The 27,668-nt window shown below is 54.9% G+C and overlaps 1 pseudogene; it reads right to left on the bottom strand.

Moving 5' to 3' along the window:
• Positions 1-325: 325 nt before the first annotated feature.
• LOC131093000 (zinc finger protein 585A-like) lies at positions 326-23,107 on the bottom strand (annotated as a pseudogene).
• Between the last annotated feature and the right edge of the window lie 4,561 nt (positions 23,108-27,668).

Genomic DNA, 27,668 nt, shown 5'->3' with positions numbered 1-27,668 from the left:
AATCCTTTTGCAAATCTACCCCCTTAACCTGCCTTTTCTGCAAAAAAGCAATAAATAAGTCATATGCTGCTTGCCTTTCCATACCTAAAATCGTCAGCGCTGATTCCAGCCTCTTCAAGGTCCGTGCAGCATGTATCAGTTGGGCTTGCCTGTACGACACCCAAGGCACAACGCGTCTCAGCTTCTTTTTTATCCATTTTGTCGTGTTTACTGCCATCCCGCTGCTAAGACCTGACCTGTTTCTTCGCTCCTTCGTGGTGCATTGCCGTATCACGATCGGGTGTCACCATTTGTAGAAAGCGAAGGGAGACAACCCATCCTCTGATCAGCATCGAACTCCGATTTATTCATCCATCATGCACATTTTATAACAGTGTTAATTAGGCTCATACATATTGCAAAACCCAAGCTCATCATAGGTTACAGATTACACATTAACCCCTCCTTTTGTTTTCAATACCTGTGTTTTGTTATTGAAACCAAGATTTGTTTTCTCACCCTGATATGAACGGTTCTCAAGGCCTTCATGTTTGTCACTTTTGCTTTCCCAAAACTTATCCAAGGACAAGATATTTACCTGTTATGAAAAAACAGCCTGAGAACTTTGTTGTTTACAGAAATGTGCCTGAGAACTTTGTTGTTTACAGAAACAGGCTTTGAGAATTTGGTCCTCACAGCTGCCTTTTACTTTTCCATCAGCTGTATATTTTCATGGCCTTTTTTCCTTCAAGCCATGTCTCAGCAAAATTCTCCAACAGATGAGAGGTGGCTCCAGATAGCCAAGGCAGCCAGATCTGTCTCTCCTGGCAGATTTCATCGGGGAACAATCTTTGCATGTAAGGGAATTTGGAGAAGGAATCCCAGTTTTGGCCATAGGGCCATGGAGGAGGATGAGGACAGTTCTCTCCCATAGGAAGGAGAGCCCAGAGTCCCAGTCCTTCAGGGGCAGATGAGGAGCAGCCCTTGACATGCCAAGGTCAGCCAGACCTGTCCAGCAGCCCCCGGGAAGCCAAACCAGCCACACCTGCTCCCTGTCCCCTTGGTTCCATGGGGCCCCACAGTGTCCCAAGGGTCTCCTTGATTCCAGGAGTCCCTGGAGTGTCACAGTGTTCTCCTTTCTTCTGCAGTGTCACAATGGCCCCTTGGCTTCCCATAGCCCCGCTGTGTCACAACGGCTTGGCACTTGGAATGTCACCATGGCCCCTCAGCTCCCCATGGCCCCGCTGTGTCACAACGGCTCCTTGGTTCCATGGGTCCCACAGCTTCATCCGTGGCCCTTGGTTGCATAGGGGGCCTGAGTTTCACAATTGGTCCCCCTGATTCCATGAGGCACCAGAGTGTCACAATGGCCTCTTTGCTCCCATGAGGTTCCATAGTGCCACCATGGTGTCCTTGGATCTGCATTGTCACAAGGTTCCCTTGGTTCCATGAGTTTCTGGACTGTCAGCAATGGTTTCTTTGTTCCAGAGGGGCCTTGATGTGTCCCAAGGGCTCCATGCTGGGGTTTGTGTCTCACCCACACTGGAACCCCAGCAGTTGGTAGCCATGTTCATTTCTTTCTATAGAGCTTCTGTCCCCCTGTCTCTCTGTCTTCTCCTTCTAATGCTCTTGATATGGAACATTTTTTGATACCTCAACAACTGAAGTGATTAAACGTTTCCAGGTGCAACGAGCTGAGTTAATGAAGTTACTGCTATTGTGTTTTATGTTGAATTGCATGTTTTAGTATATCTTTTCCCAAAGTTTCTTGATTTTTTGTACTTTGCCAGTAAAATTTTGTGTCATTTTGACCTCTTCAGAACATATGGTTGGTGTTTCTCCTGTGCACCAAACTCCAGTAAAGGAACCCATGGTTAATGTGAGAAATGACTGCTGACTTTCAAAATTTTAAAAGTTTTATTCAACCTTAACAAAAATGACAACAAAAGGACTAAATAAGGAAGAACAGGCCTGGGAGCTTCCCTCGTGGCTGCCTACCACATGCCTGGCCCATCCTCAAGATGGATGCTTCACCTTTTATACCCCAGGGATTGCATCAGCCAACCCTGGCCCCTCCCATAGTCTGTCAGTCAACTCTTCTTTGCTGTTTATTGGTGGACTCTGCTTTCCTGCAGCTTCATTGGAGGGTCAGGTGCTGTCATGCCACGCCCCCTCCCCAGGAATAAGTTTTTTTACTCGCCTTCTTTCCACCTGTCCTGAATGGCTCAGGCTGGCTGATGGCAACAATAGGGGGAAAGGGGACTGTGGGGAGAACCGAGGACATCTAAACAACAGACTGCAATAACATAATCACACATCAATAAAGCTTCTCTTAATATTCATACAGTATTCATCCCTTAATTGCGAGAGCCAATCATCTCATTAGCCATCTATTACACATAGGGACCTAAAAGGTAAAATTACCCAAAGAGAACTAAAATCCACCCATATGGGCCTAAAATCAGCCAAAGGGATCTAAAATCCACCCTAAAACCCACCAGATTTGGCCTAAAATCAGCCAAAGGGGCCTAAGATCCACCCAAAAGGGTTCAAATCCTTGCAAGGGATCTGAAACCCACCCTAAACCTGCCCAGTTTGGCCTAAAATCACTCAAATGGACCTAAATTCTCGGGAACAAGACCAAACCCAGCAGCAGAACCAGCACCAGCAGCAAGACTGAGACCAACACTGGAACTGAGATTGGCAGCGCTACAGGACCAGCACCGAGACTAGGACCAAGACCCAGACCAGAACCAGCACCAGAACTCGCACTGGGACCAAGACTGGGACCAAGACTGACACTGGGACCGGCACCAGGAGCACTTTAGAACTGGGACTGGCTCTGGCAGCGCTCCAGGACTGGGATCAGGACCGAGACTGGAACCCGCCACCCGCACCGGGACTGCTCTGGGACCGGGATCAGGACCGAGACCGGGAGCGCTCTAGGACTGAGACCGAGACCGTCACCGGAACCAGCACCGAGACCGGCAGCTCTCTGGGACCAGGACCGAGACTGAGATTGGCACTGGGAGCACTCCGGGACCAAGACCAGCACCAGTAGCAGCACTGGCTCCAGAACTGCTCTGAGACCGAGACTGAGACTAGGACCGGCACTGCTCTGCGATTAAGATTGACATGAGAACCAGAATCAGCACTGGGAGTGCTCCGGGACTGAGACAGAGACCGAGGTTGGAACTGGGACCGGGATCAGCGCCAGGATCACTCTGAGACTGGCACCAGGATCAGAAATGGGATTGGCACTGGGATCCCTCCTGAACCTCTGTGTTCATCCCGGGAAGCTTTGGCTGCACCCCCGGGCAGGATGGGGAGGGACCCCTGGGCAGGGCGGGACCCCCTTGGTTCACATTGATCCGGTGCAGCCATCCCGGTCCATATGGTCCAGTTTGGATGATCCCAATCTCTGCTCCTAATGCTTATGGTCCCAGCCCGTGAAATCCTGGTCCACGTGATCCCAGCCTGTACAATCCCAACCCATACAATCCCAACCCATAGAATGCCAGCCCACATGACCCCAGTCTGTATGGTCCTGATCCATATGATCCCAGTTTGTATGATCCCAGTCTGTATGGTCCTGATCCATATGGTCCCAGTCTGTGAAATCCCAGTCCACATGATCCCAGTCTGTATGGTCCTGATCCATATGATGCCAGTTTGTATGATCCATGTCTGTATGGTCCTGATCCATATGGTCCCAGTCTGTGCAGTCCCAGTCTGTGGGATCCCAGTCCACACGACCCCAGTGGTGCCAAAACCTCGGGACCGATCAGCACCCAGGGTTCGGGGATCGCCTGGACGAGGGACCGGCGTCTGCACAACTGGCCTAGTGCAGCGGGGGGGACGCCCCCGGACCAGCGGGGAGCATGGACGCTATCACGAAGGTCGTAAGTCAGATCCACACGCAGTGGGGCATCGAGTGTAAGCTTAAAGATCTATGTCTTGCAATACCGAGACTGATTAAGCTTGGGGCTATAGAAAGCCCAGTAGACATTCTCAATTCGGAGATCTGAGATAATTGCACAAAGGCTCTGGCCGAGGAAACCATGTCCTCAGGCTCAGGGAAAGCCCTCAAATCATGGGGCAGAGTTATCCAGGCTTTGCAAAAAGCTCAGAAAGAGCAAGAAACCTGGAAAGCCACATGAACTTGTTTATTAGCCACGCCACAGTTGGGGGTAGGGGCAGTGACACAAACCGCGGAGGCGTGAACGCCGGAACCCCCTCAGCGACCGGACTCACCATCAGAAGGGGGGGTGCACGCGCAGGCATTTTGGCAGGGGCTAGCAGAGGAGGCGTGGAATGCTGCTATAATATCAGACCCCGAAGCGGTTGATAAAAAGGCACCCCCGCCATATGCGTTTAAAAATGGCGCTGGAGCGCGTGACCAGGGCTGGAATGAAGACACGGGGGGCAGAAATGCAGAAGGCTCGATGAACAGCGCAAGCATGGGCAAGCGGGGAGGAGGGGTGGCCCCCAAGAAGGAGCGTAAGACCAATCAGAGCGCTCAATTCACATTAGGTCCTTATAGGGCAAGGACCTTCCCCAGCAGGAGGCGGGGGGAGCCCAGAGGGAGGGAATGCCCGACCCCCGCAAGAAGGGGCGGGGTCGGAGCCCAAGAAAACAGCACAGCAGCCCGGAAATGTCCGGCCAGTCGACTTCCGGCTCGGACTTGGACTCGAGCCGCGAAGGGCTCGAAAGATGGTCAGAGGATTCCGACACGGATTCGGGTTTTAAAAAAAAGAGAGTAGCGGCATATAAGATCACTAGCCACAGCGCTCCTGCGTGGGTTAAGGGGATATCAGAGAAAGATCGAACCCTGCTTACAGACTGGCAGAAAATAAAAATGGCTTGTGCAGAGTGGGCTCCGTCTGCCACGTTGGTGTTCCCGGTCCGTGTGGGGGGGGCAGGCGGAAACCAAAGAACCTACTCCCCGGTAAACCCAAAAGATGTACAGGCAATTATTAAAGCGCTTGCAGACAGGGGGATTAATTCCACTATGGTTTCCACACTCATTGACAGCGTTTTTGGAAGCGATGATACGCTTCCCTTTGATATCAAACAGACTTGCAGGCTGATTTTTGATGGGGCGAGGATGATCGTTTTTAAACAGGAATGGGAGGACAACTGTGTAAAGCAGCTAGCCTTAGTAACAGGGGCAGACCACCCACTGCACGGCTCCAGCATACAGAGGCTAATGGGCACAGACCCCACTATGATCACCCCCCAGCAACAGGCTGAGGGCCTGCGGGCCCATGAGGTTATGACAACAACCCGTGCTGCCCGAGAAGCCATCTGTGTTGCTTCCAAAGTAATAGCCAAACCATCGCCATGGTCTACTGTAAAGCAGAGTGAGCGTGAGAGCTTCACTCAGTTTGTGGGCCGCCTTCAGGCAGCATTAGATTCCTCTGCATTACCCTCAGAGGCGAAGGGTCCTGTGCTAGCAGACTGCCTACGCCAGCAATGCAACTCAGCCACCAAAGACATCTTAAGATCACTGCCACCTGGGTCCAATATTGCTACCATGATCAGACACGTTGCAAAGGAAGAACACCTAGCTCCCATCCAAGCAGCAGTTCACACTGCAATAACCAGTGTGATGGCATGCTTCAAGTGTGGCCAGGCAGGCCACGTGGCAGTAAACTGCCCCCAGTCAGGATGCCAACCAGCAGCTGCTCCACCACGCCAGGGGAAACTTAGGGGACCATGCTGGGCATGTGGAAGGAAGGGGCATTTAGCTGAGGAATGCAGATCCAGGCCTCAGGGAAACGGGAGAGGGAGAGGGCAGCTGGGCCGTACCCAGCCTCCTCCCACCTGGAACATGAAGCGGCCCAGCTACAACAACCCTCAATGGGGCACAGGGCTTCCATGCCCACCACCCCCTCAAGAAATTACCAACTTTGTCGCCCAACCAATGGCTCAATCAAACCCATCTGCACCTCAGGAATACCAAGAACAGCTCCCTGGGGGCGAGGCCCCTGGGTGGCTTTGGCCATGAAAGCATGGGAACGAGACCCATGGGTGGCCTTCACCGCGAAGGTGCGCAATTACCCACTGATCGTGTGGGCAGCGTGTCATCTCCACAACAGCTCCGACGACTCGGCCATCTGCCTTCCCTTTTGGGTGGACACAGGATCAGATGTCACTGTCATCCCAGACATACACTGGCCTCTACAATGGAAGCTAGAAGAAGCCCCCATGGTGGGCGGAGTTGAAGGGCTGTCCCGAGCCTACAAATGCACCCAACCAGTAGCAATAACCCTCTGCACTGAAAGAGGACCAGGAAGAACTATCACCCTCACTACATATGTTATGTCGGATTGCCCACCCTTGTTGGGGAGGGATGCCCTAGCCCTGCTGGACGTTAGGGTGACAAATTTATTCTAAGGGCCACTGTCACATACCCGCCATTGCCCATCAAGCTGACTTGGAAATCAGTCGATCCGGTGGGGATCCAGCCCTTGTCAACGCCTCGAATAACTGCTCTCATTGAGCTAGCCATGAGTTACACAAGAATCATACAGAACCCTCCATGAGTCCATGGAACACCCCGATCTTCATAATACCTAATTGGTCTGGTGAAGGCTTTCATCTCCTGCACAACCTGCGGGAAGTGAACCAGAGAATCCAGCCTATGGGCCCCATACAAACTTCACTGCCCATGAACTCGATGATACCGAGAGGACAACCCTGTGCAGTGCTCGACATCAAAGACTGCTTCTTTTCTATTCCCCTGCACGAAGACAACAAGGAGTGGTTCGCCTTTTCCATCGCCTTTCCAAATAGCCAGCGGCCCAACCTACGCTTCCAGTGGAGAATGTTACCCCAAGGAATGGTCAACTCTCCCACCATCTGCGAGATCACAGTGGACCGAGCGCTAGCACCAGTCTGGCAGAGCAGTCCGACTGTGACCATCATGCAGTACATAGACGACATCCTGGTCGCCGCGTCATCCACAAGACAAGTAGACCAGCTGGTATCAACCATCTCCGAGACCTTAAAGACAAATGGCTTTGAGGTTGTGAGTGCAAAAATAAAAAAGGGACCGTGCGTGACCTTCCTAGGAGTGGGAATCACAAGCTCCTACATAACTCCTCCCCAGATGAAAACCCGCCGACACACCAAGACACTCCACGACGTGCAGCAGCTGGTAGGGTCCTTACAGTGGCTCCACAACATCGTCCTGATTCCTCCTGAGGTCATGGACCCTCTAAATGACCTCTTGAAAGGAAAGAACCCATGGGAGCAGAAAACCCTGACACCGGAAGCGATAAGTTCGCTCAACTTCATTGAACGCCAGATGTCAGAGAGCATGCTCACCAGATGGGATTCAAGTGCACCAGTCGATCTGTATGTCCACTTTACAAAAAAGGGGGGAGCGGGACCCTTAGCCCAAGGACCCCCCGACAAGGCCCAACCAATACTATGGGTGGTCTTGGGGAAACCATCATGTGCCTTTTCCCCGGGAGTCGAGTGCCTCAGCAGCCTCATCATGAAAGGCAGGAAACTCGCCCTAAGACATCTGGGCATCGAACCTTCAAAGATATACTTGCCTTTCTGCAAACAGCTCTCCGCGCAGTCAACAACAATATCTGAATATCTAGCCATGGCCCTTGCAGGCTTTGGAGGAGAGATTTGCTACAGCTGAGCCCAAGGAAAAACCCCCTTGGACTCGGCTGCTCACGGTCATTGACATCGACCTGCACCAAAGGTAATCGACCGACCACGGGCAGGACCAACCATCTTCACGGATGCATCATCGCAGACCTTCACCGCAGCGGCAGTATGGCAGTCAGGAGAACAGTGGCAATGTGTCAAGACAACCGACCCCACGCTTTCGGCCCAACAGCTTGAAGCAGCAGCCATAGTGCTAGCATGCGGCCTGTTCCCAGAAGAACACCTAAACATTGTGACTGATTCCATATTTGTGGCTAAGCTCTGCCTAGCCATGTCCGGACCAGGTGTGTCAGTGTCCACAGTGGCAATGATGCTGGAGGAAGCACTCTATTCACGGAAAGGCACCATATCAGTCATCCACATCAACAGCCATGACCCGATCAAAGGATTCTACCAAATTGGCAACGACAAGGCTGACACCGCCGCAAAAGGCGTATGGACACTGAAAGAAGCTTGTCAGTTGCACGAATCCCTTCACATCGGAGATAAAGCACTTGCGAAAAGGTGCGGGATTTCTACCGCAGACGCAAAGCACGTCGTCGCCACGTGCCCCCACTGCCAGAAGTCGCTGCTGTGGTCAAGTGGCGTCAACCCCAGAGGCCTCAAAGCCTCAGAAATATGGCAAACAGACTTCACCCAATGCCCTCTGTTGAGACCCCGAGCGTGGCTTGCAGTTACCATAGATACGTACAGCGGCATGATTGTGGCCACACAGCATCTCAAGACCGGTTCCAAAGCGACCATCCAACATTGGCTAACAGCCATGGCATGGCTTGGGGTTCCAAAACAAATCAAAACAGACAACGGCTCAAACTTCATCTCAAAGACAGTCCAAGCATTCGTCTCAAAATGGAACATCGCCTTGGTACATGGCATCCCATACAACAGCACCAGACAAGCCATCGTCGAAAGAGCAAACCAGACTCTGAAAACTAAGCTGGAAGTACTAGCAAAGACAGAAGGCTTCACCAATGCCATTCCCCCGAGTGACCAGGCGCGCATACTAGCAACTGTGCTGCTAGCGTTAAATCAATTCCCTAGGGGGGACGAAACAACAGTCCTGCCCAGAGACACTGGGCTACTCGAGCACTAGAGGAAGGCCCACGGGTTGTGATCAAAAATGAACCAGGGGAGTGGGAACAAGGTTGGAGATTAGTGCTCACGGGGCGGGGATATGCGGCCGTTAAAAAAGATGGGGACATCAAATGGTGTCTACTCAAATCTATTAAACCAGACCTTCAAAGTGAAACTCATGAGAATTGTGAGACTTTGTTTGCAGGACTGGATCATTGGACGCCCCCACAACCCATATGCCCCATATACTGGGAAAGAGAGAGAGACTACCAAGCAACCCGACATCACCTGAGAAGCTCACACCATCAAAATCAAAGCAGCAACAGTATCTGTGTGATCTTGTTTCTAAGGTTAGTAGGCGGAGGACAGGCAGATACATTACCCTCACCAGCCATTCAGGTGGGTTCTATGCCATCTCTCAGGTGAGGGGGTCATCAAAGAAATTGTTACAGCCAACACCCCATCTTTCGAGTTCAGGCTAAAAGACATTTTTCCCTCGCATACAGGGCACCCCAAATTTCAGGAGACGACATTATTTCAGACCTACTGGTGCCCTGCTTCCAACCCAGGAAAAAGTTATTGTAATTACCCAGGGTATGGACATTGTGGATATTGGGGGTGTGAAACTATTGTGACAAGCAATAGATGGAAACCACAACAGCCTGATAAGTTCCTGCAAATTAAGTATACTCCCCACGGCTGCCTCAAACCAAAATTTTATATGGAGGGGCATGTGCTTTCGCCCCAAGGCAGGAAACAGCACACCTGCAGAGGCTATATAATGACAATCCTGCAGCCGACCCATGATGGCTGGGCCACGGGCAAAGTGTGGACAGCGTTTGTTCATCTCTCTCGCCACATCTGGGTGAACATAGAAATTATCAGACTCGCAGCTCCAATATCCCAATCAGTCGGACCCAATCCGGTTCTAGCAATGAGTAGACCCAGGAAGGGGATCGCAGTTAACGGTAGTTCTAGCCGCAAAACACAGATGCCAAAACTTACTTCCCCATCTGATCCTTTAGCCAAACCAACCCTCTCCATTCCATTCTTAAGCGTGTTAAATGCTACCTTCTTATCGTTAAACCAATCCAACCCGAACTCCACAGAGTCATGCTGGTTATGCTATGATGCACAACCCCCTTTTTACGAAGGTGTTGCCCTCGATCTCCCATTCATCTTCTCAAAGTCAGACAATCCACGCCAATGCAGATGGGACACCCCCCGGAGAGGCGTTACCCTAAGTCAGGTTATGGGCCAAGGCAAATGCTTTGGCAATGCAACCTTGGCAAAGCAGATGGGCAACGTCTGCCGGGAATTCATCAAACTTAAGGGAGGGAAGTTCCAGTGGGTGATCCCAGCTGCATCGGGAATGTGGGTCTGTCAACGATCCGGGGTAAGCCCATGTGTACTCCTTGACAAATTCGATCATTCTACTGACTTTTGTGTCCAAGTTCTAATTGTCCCCAGAGTCCTGTATCGCCAGGAAGAAGAGGTGTACCGCTTGTTCGAGGAACCCGACCGGCTCCACAAATGAGATGTGATAGCAGGCATCACCATCACAATGCTCCTCGGTTTAGGAGTTACCGGCGCTGCCACAGGCATCTCGGCCCTTGCAATGCAACATCAAGGACTGGCACAACTGCAGATGACTGTTGACGAGGACTTACAAAAGATCGAGAAATCCATCTCTTCCCTAGAAAAATCCCTTTCCTCGCTCTCAGAGGTTGTCCTCCAAAACAGGCGAGGACTGGACCGCTTGTTCATGCAGCAAGGAGGCCTGTGTGCTGCCTTGAGAGAGGAATGCTGCTTTTATGCAGACCACACCGGAGTCGTCAGAGACTCCATGGCCGAACTGAGGAACCGACTAAACCTAAGAAAAATGGACAGAGGCTAAACAGGGCTGGTTCGAGTCGTGGTTCAACCGGTCCCCATGGCTCACCACCCTGATTTCTACCCTAATAGGCCCACTCACTATAATCTTACTAACCCTAATCTTCGGGCCTTGCATATTAAACAAACTGGTGCTATTCGTTAAAAGGCGTTTAGAAACTGTCAACATTATGTTTCTCGAGCACCAACAATTACTTTAAGGCATGCCAGATACTAACACACTTACAATTTTATACTAATTTTACTAACCCATGAAATTTTGTAACCTCTACATTTTATAACTTTATATGATTTTTACTAATAATGAGGGAGGGGGGAAATGTGGAGAGCCAGGGATCTGCGTGCAGAAGAAATCAGGCTGTATGGTCAGTCAGGACATCCCCCCACCCCTGCAGTCAAACCTTTGCTCCGTGCCTAGCCACACCCAGCCGGACATGAGCAGAAGGAAATGACACTGACTGTCCAAGCTATAAATGACCCCTGTGACCCCTCAATAAACGCCATTTGCTGTCCACCACATTGGTGTCAGGACCACATGGACCGAGTGACCCTGGGCTTTGGGCCACCGTGCCAGACTAAAACGAGGTCGCCACGCCTTGAGAAGGCAACACCCCAGTCTGTATGGTCCTGCATGGCACACACTCCAAGGGTCTGGAATTCCAGTTCCCAGCCAGGAAAAGATGTTCTTGCCCTTGAAGGCAAAGCTCTTAAGAAGGGGCTGAAAGCCAAGTGGAGCAAGATCCTACAGTGACATTTCACAGCCAGCCTTCAGAACTTCACCCATGGCTGTTGTAGCTCCTGCACTGGGAATTAAATCAGGGCAGGGTCTTTGGTGGCAGCTGCCATGGCTCAAGGGAGGCACTGAGAGAGAAACAGAGCAGGCAAAGAGAGGCAGGAGAGAAAGGAGGACACAAACACAATCAGCTGAGAAGGCAGCACTCTGAAAACAGAACTGCAACTGACTGAAAATGAATGGGACAGAAATCACTAACTCTGAAAGTTTGATTTACTATCAAATATATCCCACCCAGCCAGCCCCATACAATCCCCATCCCACCGCTCCAAATTGGGATCCCACTTCTCCCAGTCTCCTCCAACCCCATCTCACTCTGGTAGCTGTGGAATGGAGTGAGTTTGTCATGGGGTTGAGTTTTTTAGTGTGGGAACAAGGCATTTTGAAGTGGGATTGAGCCTGTATGAATAAAATTCAGTTGTTTGACATGGGATTCAATATTTTTGAGATGAGTCTCTTGGCTTTTGGAGTGCAAACAGATGGAGAAGACTGTGCAAAATCTCCCCTCACAGACTGCACAAATCCACCAGAATATTGTCCCCAAACCATCAATTCCCCCTAAAAACCTCTGAAATTTTGGGACTTTAGCTATCTTTGATCAATTTATTTCATTTAACCCAGTTTTGGCTGATTTTAAGGGATGAAGATGAAGCAGAAGAAAATTAAGGTCAAACCAAAACGAGAAGCAGCCAGGTGTGTTGCCAACATGGATCACAGGGAATGTGAGTGACCAGGGCAGTGCCCAAAGTGCCTCCTCCAGTGGGGGATGGAGCTGGAGCAGCGCATGAAGCTCTTCCCACACTTGGGGCACTCGCAGGGCTTCGCTTATTGGTGCCTCCATTGGTGTTTGTTCAAGTGAGAGCGCTGTGAGAAGCTCTTCCCACACTGGGGACACTCATAGGGCCTCTCCCCAGTATGGATGCGCCGGTGTCTGATGAGGGTGCAGTTGTCCCTGAATCCCTTCCCGCATTCAGGGCATTGGAAGGGCCTCCCCTCTCTGTGAATCCAATAGTGCTGGAGGAGATGGGAGCTGGTCTGAAACCTCTTCCTGCATCTATCACACTCGTAGGGCCTCTCCCCAGTGTGGATGAGACGGTGCTTCATGAGGGTGGAGTTGTCCCTGAACCCCTTCCTGCAGTCAGGGCACTGGAAGGGCCTCTTCTCTGTGTGACTCTGATAGTGGCGGAGGAGATTGGAGCTGGTCAGAAACCTCTTCCCACACTCCCCACAGTCGTAGAGCCTCTCCCCAGTGTGGGTCCTCTGGTGCTTGGTCAGGTCAGACCTGCAGCTGAAGCTCTTTCCACACTCTCCACACTCATAGGGTCTCTCCCCTGTGTGGATCCTCTGATGCAGGATAAGGTGGGAGCTCTGGTTGAACTTCTTTCCACAGTCCCCACACTCATAGGGCTTCTCCCCAGTGTGGATCCTCTGGTGCATGATCAGTTGGGAGCTCCACCTGAAGCTCTTCCCACACTCCCCACACTCATAGGGCCATTCCCCATTGTGGAACCTCTGATGGACGATAGGGTTGGAGCTCCTCCTGAAGCTCTTCCCACACTCTCCACACTCATAGGGCCGTTCCCCAGTGTGGGTCCTCTGGTGCTGGATCAGCCTGCAGTTCCACCTGAAGCTCTTCCCACACTCCACGCACGTGTGGGGCTTCTCCCCATCATGGAGCTGCTCATGGAGCACCAGCTCCGAACTCTGGCTCCATCCCTGGTCACCTTCCCGGCCCTGGCTGGCTCTTTCCCCCTCAGATCCCCTCCAGCTGCGTTTGCAGCCCCTCCTCGTGCGGCATCTCCGGGGCTTTTCCTCCCCGTTGGCTTCCTGCGCTGTGGAGCCGCTCAAAACGGCCTCTTCCACCAGGTTCTGCCGCAGGCATTTGTCCTCCCTGCTCTCCATGCTCAGCTCCTGCTCTGGGGGAGGAAGGACAAGGACAGGATGGGATTTGCCTCCGTGCCACAGGCAAGGGCATGGAGATCCCCCCAGGGCTGTGCTGCAGCCGGGGCCGTGCTGGGCTGGGAGATGGAGCAGCACAGAGGGGCAAAGGGGCACTGACCTCCTCCTCACCTGCCTCAGTGTCCCAGGGCATCTTCCTCTTCCTCGCAACCTCCCAGGGGTTGGCAATGGGAAATCCTGGGTTGGGGAAAACAAGCCATGAGCACGTTTGTAGGAGTGTCGGGGGGTAGCAAGGTCGAGACAGACGGAGACGAGAGATCTCTGAAGCCAGGTCATGGAACTTGCGGTTCATTGCAAAGGGCCTGGGTGCAGGGCCCTTCTTGGAGCTGCCAGCCACAGCTTGGAGCAGGCCCGACAGAAAAGAGGGGTAGAGAGCATGAGAGGGTGAGATAGGAAGAGGGTAAGAGCGTAAGAGAGTAAGGTTCCCGTTACAATACAATAAATTATTTTCTGTGTTGAATATTCTATTTCTCACTAACCAATCTAGTACAAGATACAAATCCTATAGCATTTACATACAGCCTTTAAGAAGCATTACATCACCACACTGTGTTACATTTTAAGCCCCAAAAACTACACTTTGGACCCCTTGTGCTAAGCTAGTAGGGTCTGCTCTGACCCTTGGATCAGGCTGCAAGCAGAGGGAATTGCTTCATCAAAAGGGGATTACCTTCAGTCGGGCCACACCATTGGTTTCCAGTTGTCCACTAACTAATGTTTCCCAAAGCTTGCTTTCATCTCAATCTTGCTTATAGCTTCTATATTCCCAAATTCTTTTGCCAGACAATCATATTTATAAGGCTTCCCTGTTTCATCTTCCCCAACACACGGTGAGTTTGATGGTCCCTCTGCCCAAGTCCATCTGTACAAGTCACTGGACACCTAGGCTCCAGAAAGCCCTCCCAAACACCAAGATTCAGCCCTGAAAAAGCCTCAGAGGAGTTGCCTCTCCCTGGTCCCTCCCCTTTGGTGTTCGGGGGTTCCTCCCTGTCCCAGTTGCTGGGGTCACACTTGGATTGGGGGTCCCCCTTCTCCTCGGTGCCTGCCCAGCCCAGGCTGCTGGCAGTCCCAGCAATCCCAAAAGCTCCCCCCTCTTTGCTCTCCCCATTTCGGGATGCCGGGGCTCTTTGGGCTCCCGGGCTCCCTTCTCCCCTCATTCTCTGCTCGGGGCTGCAGCGGCTCCACGGAGTCCCCCCTGCCCCTCTCCAGGCTCTTGAGGCTCCCGCCAATGGCGGCGCTCCCCCCTCTCCAGGCTCCCCACATTGGGCTCCTGGGAGACACAGGGATCTGCTCCTCCAGGCTGCCTCTGCCAGCAGGCGCCACCGGCACCCCCGATGTCACCCCGAGGGGCCTTTTCCGCTCAGCCTTGGACTGTTTCATTCTCCAAACATCTCCCCAAAAACCCAACCCAGGGACCCCCCGGGATATCTGGGCCGGGATCCCCCTCCCCGCTTACCTGCGCGATGTGGGGGAGGGGCGATGATCCCACAGACGGGGGCTGCGAATTCAGGCAAGGCTCGATCGCGGCTCCGTCTGCTCAGCCTTGATCCGCCTTTGTCCCTCCTCTTCCTCCCGCTCCTCATCTGTCTGATCTCCACCTCGTTCTCCTCTTCCATCCCGCCCCTTCCATTCCCCCTCCTCCTCCTCTTCCCCCTTAACCCGCCTCCTCCTCCCCCTTCCTCCCTGCCCTTCCCTCCCTCCTCCTCCTCCCCCAGCAGCAGCCACACCCTCGGTGCCCCGTTCCCGCAGCCCTCGCAGCCCGTGCCAGGAGCGGGGAGGGAGCCGGGACAGGTCGGGATGGGCAGCGCGGGGCTCTCGGCTGCTCCCAGCGGCTGCGGGCGGGGGGAACCCGGCCCGGGCCAAAGGAGAGACAAACTGGGCAAATTGGGGGCTGCACATCCAAACTGGGCCTTGCTGGGGACCCTGCCTGGCCACTGCCAGCCCTTGGGGCTCCTCTCGGCACATCCGCCAGTGGGGAACGCACACAGGGCTGGGGGATCCCAGCAGTAGCAGCACTGCCAGGGACTGGGCTGCACTGGGAGTGACTGGGACTGTACTGGCTTTGTACTGACATCACACTGGTATCATGCTGGGACTGGGTTTGTGTTGATATTATACTGGGATCATATTGGGATCATACTGGGAGTGAGCAGGAGCCTGCGGCGAGCAATTGAGACTATGTTAGGAGCAAATGAGATAAACTGGGAGTGACTGGGATTATACTGAGGGTGACTGGGTGCAGCTGTGAGCAACTGTGGACATGCTAGGAGCAACAGGCAGGAACTGGGCGTGTCGGTGCACACTGGAGGTGATTGGAAACAACTGGGCTTATACTGGGATGAACTGGGATCATGCTGGAGGTTACAGGGATCATACTGGCAGTGAGTGCCACTACACTGAGGCTGTCTGGGAGTGCTTGGGAGCAAATGGGATCATACTGGAAGGAACTGGAAAAGTGCTGGAGGGAAATGGGCTACACTGGGAGATACTGGGAGTGACTGGAAGGAAAGTGAGGGTGAAAGAGAGCAACTGGAACCATGTGGAGCACAACTGGTTCATACTGGCAGGGACTGGGAGCACACTGGGCTCATCTTTGGATCATACTGGGAGGGACTGGACTAATACTGGGAGTATCTGAGAGTGACTGGGAACACACCCTGCACATGGTCCCCCATACTGAGCCCCATTGGGAGCAACTGGGAGCGCACTGGGAGCAAATGGCATCATACTGGGACTGACTGGGTTGATCTAGGAAGCAACTAGAACCATGCTGGAGGCAGCTGGGACCATACTGGGAGAAATAGGAAGCAGTTGGGATTATACTGGGACCTCACTGAGAGGGCTGGCATGTGACTGGGATCAAACTGGAGCTTACTGGGATCACATTTGGGTTTAAAGGGAGCGACTGGGATCACACTTTGGGCTACTGGCAGCAACTGAGTGAAACTGGGATGACACTGCAAGCAAACTGGAGGAACTGGGAAGGACTTGATGCCTGCTGCAGGCAACTGGGATATACTGGGCATGACTGGGGGATCATACTGGGAGAACTGACACCTTACTGGGGCCACTGGCAGTGTCTGGAAATGACTACAGACATGCCGGGGACAACTGGGATATACTGGTATTGTCGGACACCATACTGGGGTAACAGTAATCACATTGGGAACAACCGGAGCCATGCTGGGGAGAATTGAGACTATGCTGGGAGAAACTGGGAGTGAGTGGGACCATGCTGAGAGGAACTGAGATCATATGGGGAGTGACTGGGACTAGAGCAGGGGCAACTGTGTTCAACTGGGACCATACTGGGAGTGTGTGTAACCATAATGGAGTGATGGAAGCACACTGGGAACAGCTGGGCCCATGCTGGGAGCCACTGGGATCACTCTCAGAGTGACTGGAATCATGCTGGCGTTGACAGGGAGCAACTGGGATCACACTGGAGGGACTGGAATTGTACCAGGAGTGTCTGGTAGCAACTGGGATTAGACTGCAAGTGACTGGGATCATACAAGGAGTGGTTACAATCATACTGGGATTAGAGTGGGTGTGATTGGACCCTGACTGGGGGTTACTGGAACTACCAGGCCCTGCTGGGAGTCAACTGGGGACATAATTAGAGCAACTGGGAGCACCTGGCAGATAACTGGGGGCAAGTGAACCACACTGAGGTGACTGGGAGTGCCTGGCAATGACTGCCAGAATGTTCAGGGCAACTGGTATATAGTGTGAGGGTCTCAGACCATTTGGGTGTGGGACTGGGACCAGACTGGGAATGTGCTGGGGGAACTGGGAACACATGGATGGCAAGTGGGAGTGACTGGGAACCTGCTGGGAGAGACTGGGATCATACTGGGAGTGCCTGGGACTATGCTAGGGCCAACTGGGAGAACTGGGAACACACTGGATGAAAGTGGGAGGAACTGGGAGCAACTGGGACCATGCTGTGAGAAATTTGCATCATCATAGGGAAGGACTGGGAGGGACTGACCTCGTCTGGGAGTCACTGGGATCCTGCAGGGAGGCAGGGGAAGTGACCAGGATTATACTGGGAGTGCACAGGCCCATACTGGGAATGACCAGGCTCACACTGGAAGTGCCGAGGAAACTGGAAGCACATGGAGGGACCAACTGGGCTCATACTGGGAGCAGCCACTGCTGGCTCTGGGACCCTCCGATGTCCCCCCGAGAGGCATCTGCGGCTTGGCTTTGGAGCCCTGCCAGCTGCAAACCTCCCCCCCAAAAACCCCGAATCCAGGAACCCCCCTTGGGATATTTGCGCCGCGCTCCCCCTGCCCGGGCACCTGCAAAATGGGGGGCGATGCTCCTGGGGCTGTGGCACTTTCAGGGAGCGCCCGGGCCACAAGATTCTCCCTCTCCTCTTGTGCTGCCGCCGAAGGCCAAGCCGTGAGGGGAAAGGGGGCGAGGAAGGGGCGGAACCCTGAGGGGAAATGGGGCAGGGAAAGGCCGGAGCCGTGAGGGGAAAGGGGCAGGGAAAGGGTGGAACCGTGAGGGGAAACGGGCGCAGGGAAAGAGCGGAACCGTCGAGAGAAAAGGGGGCAGGGAAAGAGCGGAACCATGAGGAGAAAGGGGCGGGCTCAGGCCAAGGGCGGCAACTGTGAGGGGACACTCTGGGAGGCGGTACTCTGCAACCAGAACTGCAACGGACTGATCATGAACGGGAGAGAAATCAGTAAGTCTAAGTTTTATTTGCTGCAAATGCATCCTGTACAGCCAGTCCTACACTGGGGCTACCCGTGAGGTGCAGCAGCGCACAAAGCTCTTCCTGTACTCGGGGCACTCACAGGACTTCCCTTACCGGTGCCTCCGTTGGTGTTGGGTCAAGTGAGAGCTGCTGGAGAAGCTCTTCCCACACTGGGGACACTCATAGGGCCTCTACCCAGTGTGGATGCGCCGGTGCTTGACGAGGTTGCAGTTGCGCTGGAATCCCTTTCCACAGTCAGGGCAGCAGAAGGGCCTCTCCTCTGTGTGAATCTGAGAGTGCAGGACGAGACTGGAGCTGGTCAGAAACCTCTTCCTGCATTTATCACACTCGTAGAGCCTCTCCCCAGTGTGGGTGCGCTGGTGAGTGATGAGGGTGGAGTTGCGCTTGAATCCCTTCCCACACTCAGGGCATTGGAAGGGCCTTTCCTCTGTGTGAATCTGATAGTGGCGGAGGAGGTGGGAGCTGGACTGAAACCTCTTCCCACACTTGGAACACTTGTAGGGCCTCTCCCCAGTGTGGGTCATCTGGTGCGTGATCAGGTGGGAGCTCTGGCTGAAGCTCTTCCCGCACATGGAACACTTGAAAGGCCTTTCCCCAGTGTGGATCCTCTGGTGCTTGATCAGGCTGGAGCTCAAGTTGAAGCTCTTCCCACACTCCCCACATTCATGGGGCCTCTCCCCAGTGTGGATCCTCTGGTGCTTGGTCAGGCTGGACCTCTCTCTGAAGCTCTTCCCACAGTCCCCACACTCGTAGGGCCTCTCCCCAGTATGAATTCTCTGGTGGCTGATCAGGTCAGACCTCCACCTGAAGCTCTGTCCGCACTCCCCACAGTCATAGGGCCGTTTCCCAGTGTGGATCCTCTGGTGCTTGGTCAGGTCAGACCTGCAGCTGAAGCTCTTCCTACACTCCCCACACTCGTAGGGCCGTTCTCCACTGTGGATCCTCTGGTGGCTGATCAGGTGGGAGCTCTGAATAAAACCCTTCCCACACTCCCCACATTTGTAGGGCCATTCCCTAGTGTGGATTATCTGGTGCCTGATCAGGTAAGAGCTGCAGCTGAAGCTCTTCCCACACTTCCCACACTCGTAGGGCCGTTCCCCAGTGTGGATCCTCTGGTGCTTCAAAAGGCTGGAGCTCTCGCTGAAGCTCTTCCACATTCCCCACACTCGTAAAGGCTTCTCACCCGTGTGGGTCCTCTGGTGCAGGATCAGGCTAGAGCTCCACCTGAAGCTCTTCCCACACTCCCCACACTCATAGGGCTTTTCCCCATTGTGGGTTCTCTGGTGCCTGATCAGGCTGGAGCTCCTCCTGAAGCTCTTCCCACACTCTCCACACGCATAGGGCTTCTCTCCAGTGTGGGTCCTGTGGTGCAGGATCAGGTTGGAGTTCCATCTGAAGCTCTTCCCACATTCCCCACACGTGTGGGGCTTCTTCCCATCACGGAGCTTCTCATGGAGCACCAGCTCCGAACTCTGGCTCCATCTCCGGCCGCCTTCTCGGCCCAGCCTGGCTCTTTCCCCCTCAGATCCCCACCAGCTGCGTTTGCAGCCCCTCCTCGTGCGGCATCTCCGGGGCTTTTCCTCCCCGTTGGCTTCCTGTGCCGTGGAGCCGCTCAAAACGGCCTCTGCCACCAGCTTCTGCCGCGGGCATTTGTCCTCCCTGCTCTCCATGCTCAGCTCCTGCTCTGGGGGAGGAAGGACGAGGACAGGATGGGATTTGCCTCTGTGCCACAGGCAAGGGCAAGGAGATCTCCCCAGGGCGTCCCCGCCAGGACGGTACCGGCAGCGCCCGATGTGCCCCCGAGGGGCCTTTTCCGCTCAGCCTTGGACTTGTTCATTCTCCAGTCGTCCCCCCAGAAACCCAACCCAGGGACCCCCAATGATATCTGGGCCGGCCTCCCTCTCCCTGATCACCTGCACGATGGGGGGCGGGCGATGATCCCGCAGGTGGGGGCTGCGAATTCAGGCCGGGCTCGAAACCGCTCTGCGCCTTCAGCTCAGCCTTGATCCGCCCTTGTTCCTCCTCTTCCTCCCGCTCCTCCTCTTCCATCCCCCCTCCCGTTCCTCTATGTTATCCCCACCTCCTTCTCCTCTTCCATCCTGCCCCTTCCATCCCTTTTCCTCCTCCTCCTCCCTAACCCCACCTCCTTCTCCTCCTTCCATCGCTGCTCTCTCTCCGCCTTCATCCCACCTCTTCCATCCCTCCTGCCCCTCCTCCTCCCCCATAACCCACTGGAACCCTGAGGGGAAAGGGGGCGGGGAAAGGGCGGAACCGTGAGGGGAAAGGGGGCAGGGAAAGGGCGGGAATCGTGCGGGGAAAGGGGCGGGCTCTCGCCAAGGACGGCAACTGTGAGGGGACACTCCGGGAGCGGCACTCTGCAAACAGAACTGCAACGGACTGAACATGACGGGAGAGAAAGCAGAGAGAAAGAAGTAAGTCTGGGAGTTTTATTTGCTATAAATACATCCCACACACCCAGTCCCTAGTACTTGAAATTGAGATCCCAGCATTTGAAATTGAGATTCCACATCTCCCAATCTCTTCCCAACTCCATCTAAGCCATGACAGTAGCTGTGGAATCAAGTGAATTTGTAAAGAGGTAGAGTTTGTTTGAGGTGGGAAAAAACCGTTTTGATGTGGGCCTGAATCCTTTCCGGGTAAGATCGAGCAGTTTTCACTGGGATTGGAGTGGTTTTGAGGTGACAGATCCATCCCTCTCAGCTTTTGGACTGCAGAGAGGGAGAAGAGAAAAAAATTAAGGCCAAACGAAAAGGAGAAGCAGCCGAGTGTGTTGCCAACATGGATCACAGGGAATGTGAGTGACCAGGGCAGTGCCCAAAGTGCCTCCTCCAGTGGGGGATGGAGCTGGAGCAGCACACGAAGCTCTTCCTGCACTCGGGGCACTCACAGGGCTTCCCTTACCGGTGCCTCCGTTGGTGTCGGGTCAAGTTAGAGCTGCTGGTGAAGCTCTTCCCACACTGGGGACACTCATAGGGCCTCTCCCCAGTGTGGATGCGCTGATGGATGATGAGGTGGGAGTTCTGCATGAATCCCTTTCCACAGTCGGCGCAGCAGAAGGGCCTCTCCTCTGTGTGAATCCGATAGTGCAGGAGGCGATGGGAGCTGCTTGTAAAGCCCTTCCCACACTCGGAACACTCAGGCTGGAGCTGCAGCTGAAGCTCTTCCCACACTCGGAACACTCGTAGGGCCTCTCCCCATTGTGGATCATCTGGTGGCTGATCAGGTAGGAGCTCCTTTTGAAGCTCTTCCCACACTCCTTACACTCATGGGGTCTCTCCGTGGTGTGGATGCGTTGATGCTGGATCAGGGTGGAGTTGTCCCTGAATCCCTTCCCACCCTCAGGGCATTGGAAGGGCCTCTCGTCCATGTGAATCCGATAGTGCAGGAGGAGATAGGAGCTGGTCTTAAAATTCTTCCCCCACTTGGAACCCTCGTAGGGCCTCTCCCCAGTGTGGATCTTCAGGTGCACAATCAGGGCAGAATAGTGGCTGAACCTCCTTCCACACTCCGCACACTCGTACGGCCTCTCTCCAGTGTGGGTCCTCTGGTGCTCGATGAGGCTGGAGCTCCTGCTGAAGCTCTTCCCACATTGCCCACACTCGTAGGGCTTCTCCCCGGTGTGGATCACCTGGTGGCTGATCAGGTGAGAGCGCCATCTGAAGCTCAGCCCACACTCTCCACACTCATAGGGCCATTCACCAGAGTGGATCAGCTGGTGCAGGATCAGGCTTGAGGTGCAGCTGAAGCTCTTCACACACTCCAACCACCTGTCGGGCTTCTCCCCATCATGGAGCTGCTCATGGAGTACCAGCTCCGAACTCTGGCTCCATCTCCGGCCGCCTTCCCGGCCCAGGCTGGCTCTTTCCCCCTCAGATCCCCGCCAGCTGCGTTTGCAGCCCCTCCTCGTGCGGCAGCTCCAGGGCTTTTCCTCCCCGTTGCCTTCCTGCGCCATGGAGCCGCTCAAAACGGCCTCTGCCACCAGGTTCTGCCGCGGGCATTTGTCCTCCCTGCTCTCCATGCTCAGCTCCTGCTCTGGGGGAGGAAGGACAAGGACAGGATGGGATTTGCCTCTGTGCCACAGGCAAGGGCAAGGAGATCCCCCCAGGGCTGTGCTGCAGCCAGGGCCGTACTGGGCTGGGAGATGGAGCAGCACAGAGGGAAAAGGGGCATTGACTTCCTCCTCACCTGCCTTAGTGTCCCGGGGCATCTTCCTCTTCCTTGCAGCCTTCCCTGGGGTTGGTAATGGGAAAGCCTAGAGTAAGAGGGTAGGAGCGTAAGAGAGTAAGGTTCCTATTACAACACAATGAATCTTCTTCTCTGTTGAATATTCTATTTCTCACTAACCAATCTAGGGCAAGATATAAATCCTATAGCGTTTACATACAGCCTATAAAAGTCATTACATCACCATACTGTGTTACATTTCAAACCATAAATTCTTCTCTTTGGACTCCTCCCGCTGAGCTTGTAGGGTCTGCTCTGACCCCTGGGTCTGTCTGCAGGTGGAGGGAATTGTTTCATCAAAAGGGGATTACCTTCAGTCGGGCCACACCATTGTTTTCCAATTGTTCACTAACTAAGGTATCTAAAAGCTTGCTTTCATCTCAATCTTGCTAAGACTTTCCATATTATCAAAATCTTTTGCCTGACAATCATATTTATAAGGCTTTCCTGTTTCATCTTCCCCAACACACGGTGAGTTTGAAGATCCCTCTGCCCATGTCCATCTCTACAACTCACAGGACACCTGGGCTTCAGATAAACCTCCCAAACACCAAGATTCAGTCCTGAAAAAGCCTCCCAGGAGTTCCCCTCCCCTTTGGTATTCGGAGGTTCCCCCCTGTCCCAGTTGCTGGGGTCACGCTTGGATTGTGGGTCCCCCTTCTCCTCGGTGCCTGCCCAGCCCAGGCTGCTGGCAGTCCCAGCAATCCCAAAAGCTCTCCCCTATTGGCTCTCCCCATTTCGGGATGCCAGGACTCTTTGGGCTCCCGGGCTCCCTTCTCCCCTCATTCTCTGCTCGGGGCTGCAGCGGCTCCACGGAGTCCCCCCTGCCCCTCTCCAGGCTCTTGAGGTTCCCACCAATGACGGCGCTCCCCCCTCTCTGGGCTCCCCACATTGGGCTCCTGGGGGACACAGGGCTCTGCTCCTCCAGGCTGCCTCTGCCGGCAGCCGCCACCGGCACCCCCTATGTCCCCCCCGAGGGACCTTTTCTGCTCAGCCTTGGACTGCTTCATTCTCCAAACATCCCCTCAAAAACCCAACTGGCAGTGACTGGGAACATGCTGGAGGTAACTGGGCTACACTAGGACATACTGGGAGTGACTGTAACAAAAGTGAGGGTGAAAGAGAGCAACTGGAACCATGTGGAGCACAACTGGTTCATACTGGCAGGGACTGGGAGCACACTGGGCTCATCTTTGGATCATACTGGGAGGGACTGGACTAATACTGGGAGTATCTGAGAGTGACTGGGAACACACCCTGCACATGGTCCCCCATACTGAGCCCCATTGGGAGCAACTGGGAGCGCACTGGGAGCAAATGGCATCATACTGGGACTGACTGGGTTGATCTAGGAAGCAACTGGAACCATGCTGGGGGCAGCTGGGACCATACTGGGAGAAATTGGAAGCAACTGGGACCACACTGGGAGGGCTGCCATGTGACTGGGATCAAACTGGAGCTTACTGGGATCATACTGCGGTCAAAGTGAGTGACTGAGATCACATTTTGGGCTACTGGCAGCAACTGAGAGAAACTGGGATGATGCTGCAAGCAAACTGAAGGAACTGGGAAGGACTGGATGCATGCTGGAGGCAACTGGGATATACTGGGCATGACAGGGGGATCATACTGGGAGAACTGGCACCTTACTGGGGCCATTGGCAGTGTCTGGAAATGACTACAGACATGTGGGGGCAACTGGGATATATTGGGAGTGTCTGGAACCATACTGGGGGGACTGGAATTATACTGGGAACAGCTGGGACCATGCTGGGGAAAGCTGGGACCACATTGGGGGCGACTCAGAGTGAGTGGGACCATGCTGGGAGGGACTGGGATCATCTGGGAAGTGACTGGGACTAGAGCAGAGGCAACTGGTTTCAACTGGGACCATACTGGGAGTGTTTGTAACGACAGGGGAGTGATGGAAGCACACTGGGAACAGCTAGGCCCATGCTGGGAGCAACTGAGATGACACTAGGGGCACTGGCATCAGACTGGGAGTGACTAGGAGTGACTGGGAGCAACTGGGATTAGACTGCAGGTGACTGGAATCATACTGGAGTGGCTACACTCATACTGGGATTATACTGGGCATGAATGGAACCTGACTGGGGGTTACTGGGAGCTACTGGGCCCATGTTGGGAGGAAAATGGGCATATATTGGGAGAAACTTTAATCGGCTGGAAGGTTCTGGAACCATGCTGAGAAGACTGAGACTATAACTGGGTCAACTGGGAGTTACTGGGAAAGACTGGCATCATTCTGAGGTAACTAGAACCTTACTGGGGTAACTGGGATGTACTGGGAATGCCTGTAACCATACTGGGGCGACTGGAACCACACTGGGAACAGCTGGGATCTTGCCGGGGACAACTCGGACAATGCTTGGGGCAACTGGGCATGACTGAGACCCTGTTGGGAGGGACTGGGACTAATCTCAGGTTAACTGGGATCATAATGGGAGGAACTGGGAGCAACTGGAACTCTGTTGGGGGCAAATGGGATCAAACTTGAATCACAGTGAGAGCAGCAGGGTCCATGCTGGGTTAGACTGGGATCACACTGACAGAGACTGGAATCATGCTGGGATTGACTGGGAGTGGCTGTGAGCAACTGGAATTGTGCTGAAAGCAACTGGTAGAAAGTGGGAGTGACTGGGAGCATGCGGGGGGTGACTGGGATATACTGGGAGAGACAGAGAGTCACTGGGATCACACTGGAGGCTCCTGGGGTCATGCTGGCATTGACAGGGGGCAACTGGGATCACACTGGGGGCACTGGTATCAGACTGGCAGTGACTGGGATCATACTGGGAGTGGCTACAATCATACTGGGATTAGAGTGGGTGTGATTGGACCCTGACTGGGGGTTACTGGGAGCTACCAGGCCCATGCTGGGAGCCAACTGGGTCTCCCAGCAGCCTGGGGAGGGCGGGCAACGAGTGGACAGGGCACCCCCAGTCCAAGTGTGACCCCCAGCAGCTGGGACAGGGGGGAACTTCCCCGGGCACCTGCGGGATGGGGGGCGATGCTCCCGGGGTCCGGAGTTCAGGCAGCGCCGGAGCCGCCCGATTCCGGCCGCGCTCTGCTCTCGCTGCTTCCTGTTGCCGCTCCGCCTCTTCCTCTCTCCCTCCTCCTCCTCTTCTTCCCCCGGTCCCGGAGCCCTCGCAGCCGGCGGGAGGAGCGGGGATGGAGCCGGGACAGGTCGGAACGGAGCGAGGGGTGGGGGGGATGGCAGCAGTGGGAGTGACTGGGCTGTATTGGGATCATCCTGGGAGCAGCTCCCGGGTGACTGAGTTCTACTGGGACCGTACTGGGATCACACTGGGAGTGAAGAGGAGCAGCGCAATGGCTCCAGCGCTGGGGCTGGGGGCGCTTCTGGGGTCCCGGGGGGCGGCGAGAGGTGAGGGGGACCCCCGGCACCGGGACTCTCTGATCGCCCATCCTGGATCACCGGGGGGGCCCTGAAACCCCATTCCTGGGCGCCGGGATCCCCCCGCACCCCCATTCCCGGGCAGGAGATCCACCCTGCACCCCCTTATCCGGCACGAACAACCCCCGAACCCTCATTCCCATGTATGGGATCCACCCCGCACCCCCTTCCCGGCCATCCCACCTCTCCCAGCCCCCAGAGCCCCCTTTTCCTTCCCCCAGAGACCCCCTGGACCCCTATTCCTGCCTTTCCCATTCCCCAGCCCCTCCTCCACACCGAGGATACCCGGGACCCCTATTCCCAGCCATCCTGGCTTTTCCCACCTTTTGCTGGGAATGGGGAACACCGGGGTCCCTTGGAGCTCCCGTTCCTGGATGCAGGAACCCCCTTAGCCCAGCCCTAAGCCCACTGCAGCCTCCCCTTTTCTCAGTCCTGGAACCCCCAAATCCCGTTCCCTGCTCTCCCTTTTGTTCTCCCTTTTGTTCTCCCTTTGGTTCCCCCGTGCCCTCCCAGTCCCCAAATCTCGGTGTCTCCCCAGTTCTCCTGTCCCTGCGTTCCCTGCCCGTGGCGCTGTCCGGCCTGGGGTTCCCCCAGTTGGTGTCCGTGGGGTCCTTGGCTGGGGTCCCCTTCCAGCGGGATCTCGGCACAGCCAGAGCCGGCACCACGAGCGGCACCGGCACGGGGCCACCGGGGAGCTGCCGCTGTTGCAGCTGCATCCTGCCATTCCCAGTTGCTCCCAGTTCCTCCCAGTGGCTGCGCAGTCGGCTCCCAGCATGCGCCTTGCAGGTCCCAGCACCCCCAGACAGGGACCAATCACACCCCCTACAGTCCCAGTCCGACAGTAGCTACTCCCAGTATGATCCCAGTCAGTCCCAGTATGATCCCAGTCACTCCCAGTATCATCCCAGTCACTTGCGGTCTAACTCCAGTCACTCCCGGTCTGATGCCAGTGGCCCCCAGTGTGATCCCAGTTGCTCCCTGTCAATGCCAGCATAACCCCACGAGCCTCCAGTATGATCCTTGTGACTGCAACTCTCTCCCAGTATATCCCAGTCAGCCCCAGCATGCTCCTAGTCACTCCCACTTCCCCCCAGTTGCTTTCAGCACAATTCCAGTTGCTCACAGCCACTCCCAGTCAATCCCAGTATGATTCCAGTCACCTTCAGTGTCCCAGTCACTCCCAGTAGAAACCAGTCCCAGTGCTGCCACTGCTGGGATCCCCCAGCCCTTTGTGTGTTCTCCCCTGGCGGATGCGCCGAGAGGAGCCCCAAGGACTGGCAGTGGCCAGGCAGGGTCCCCAGCAAGGCCCAGTTTGGATGTGCAGCCCCCAGTTTGCCCAGTTTGCCTCTCCTTTGGCCCGGGCCGGGTTCCCCCTGCCCGCAGCCGCTGGGAGCAGCCGAGAGCCCCGCGCTGCCCATCCCGACCTGTCCCGGCTCCATTCCCACTCCTTCCACGGGCTGCGAGGGCTGCGGGAACGGGGCACCGAGGGTGTGGCTGCTGCTGGGGGAGGAGGAGGAGGGAGTGAAGGGCAGGGATGGAGGGGGAGGGGGAGGAAGGGAAGGGCAGGGATGAAGGGGGAGGAGGAGGGAGGGAAGGGCACGAATGAAGGGGGAGGAGGAGGAGGAGAAGGGATGGAAGGGGCGGGATGGAAGAGAAGAAGGAGGTGGGGATAGGAATGAGGAGGAGGAGGAGGAGCAGCGGAGATGGAAGAGGACGAGCGGGACGAGAAAGAGGAGGGAAGGAGGCGGGGTGAGGGGGAAGAAGGAGACGAAGGAGGGATGGAGGAGGAGAAGGAGGTGGGGATAAGACAGAGGAGGAGCGGGAGGAAGAGGAGGGACAAAGGTGGATCAAGGCTGAGCAGACGGAGCCGC

The sequence above is a fragment of the Melospiza georgiana genome, chromosome 23, assembly GCF_028018845.1.
Source record: "Melospiza georgiana isolate bMelGeo1 chromosome 23, bMelGeo1.pri, whole genome shotgun sequence".
NCBI classification, from domain to species: domain Eukaryota; kingdom Metazoa; phylum Chordata; class Aves; order Passeriformes; family Passerellidae; genus Melospiza; species Melospiza georgiana.
The sequence above is the reverse complement of the archived record's forward strand: the minus strand, read 5'-3'. Positions and strand labels throughout refer to the sequence as shown.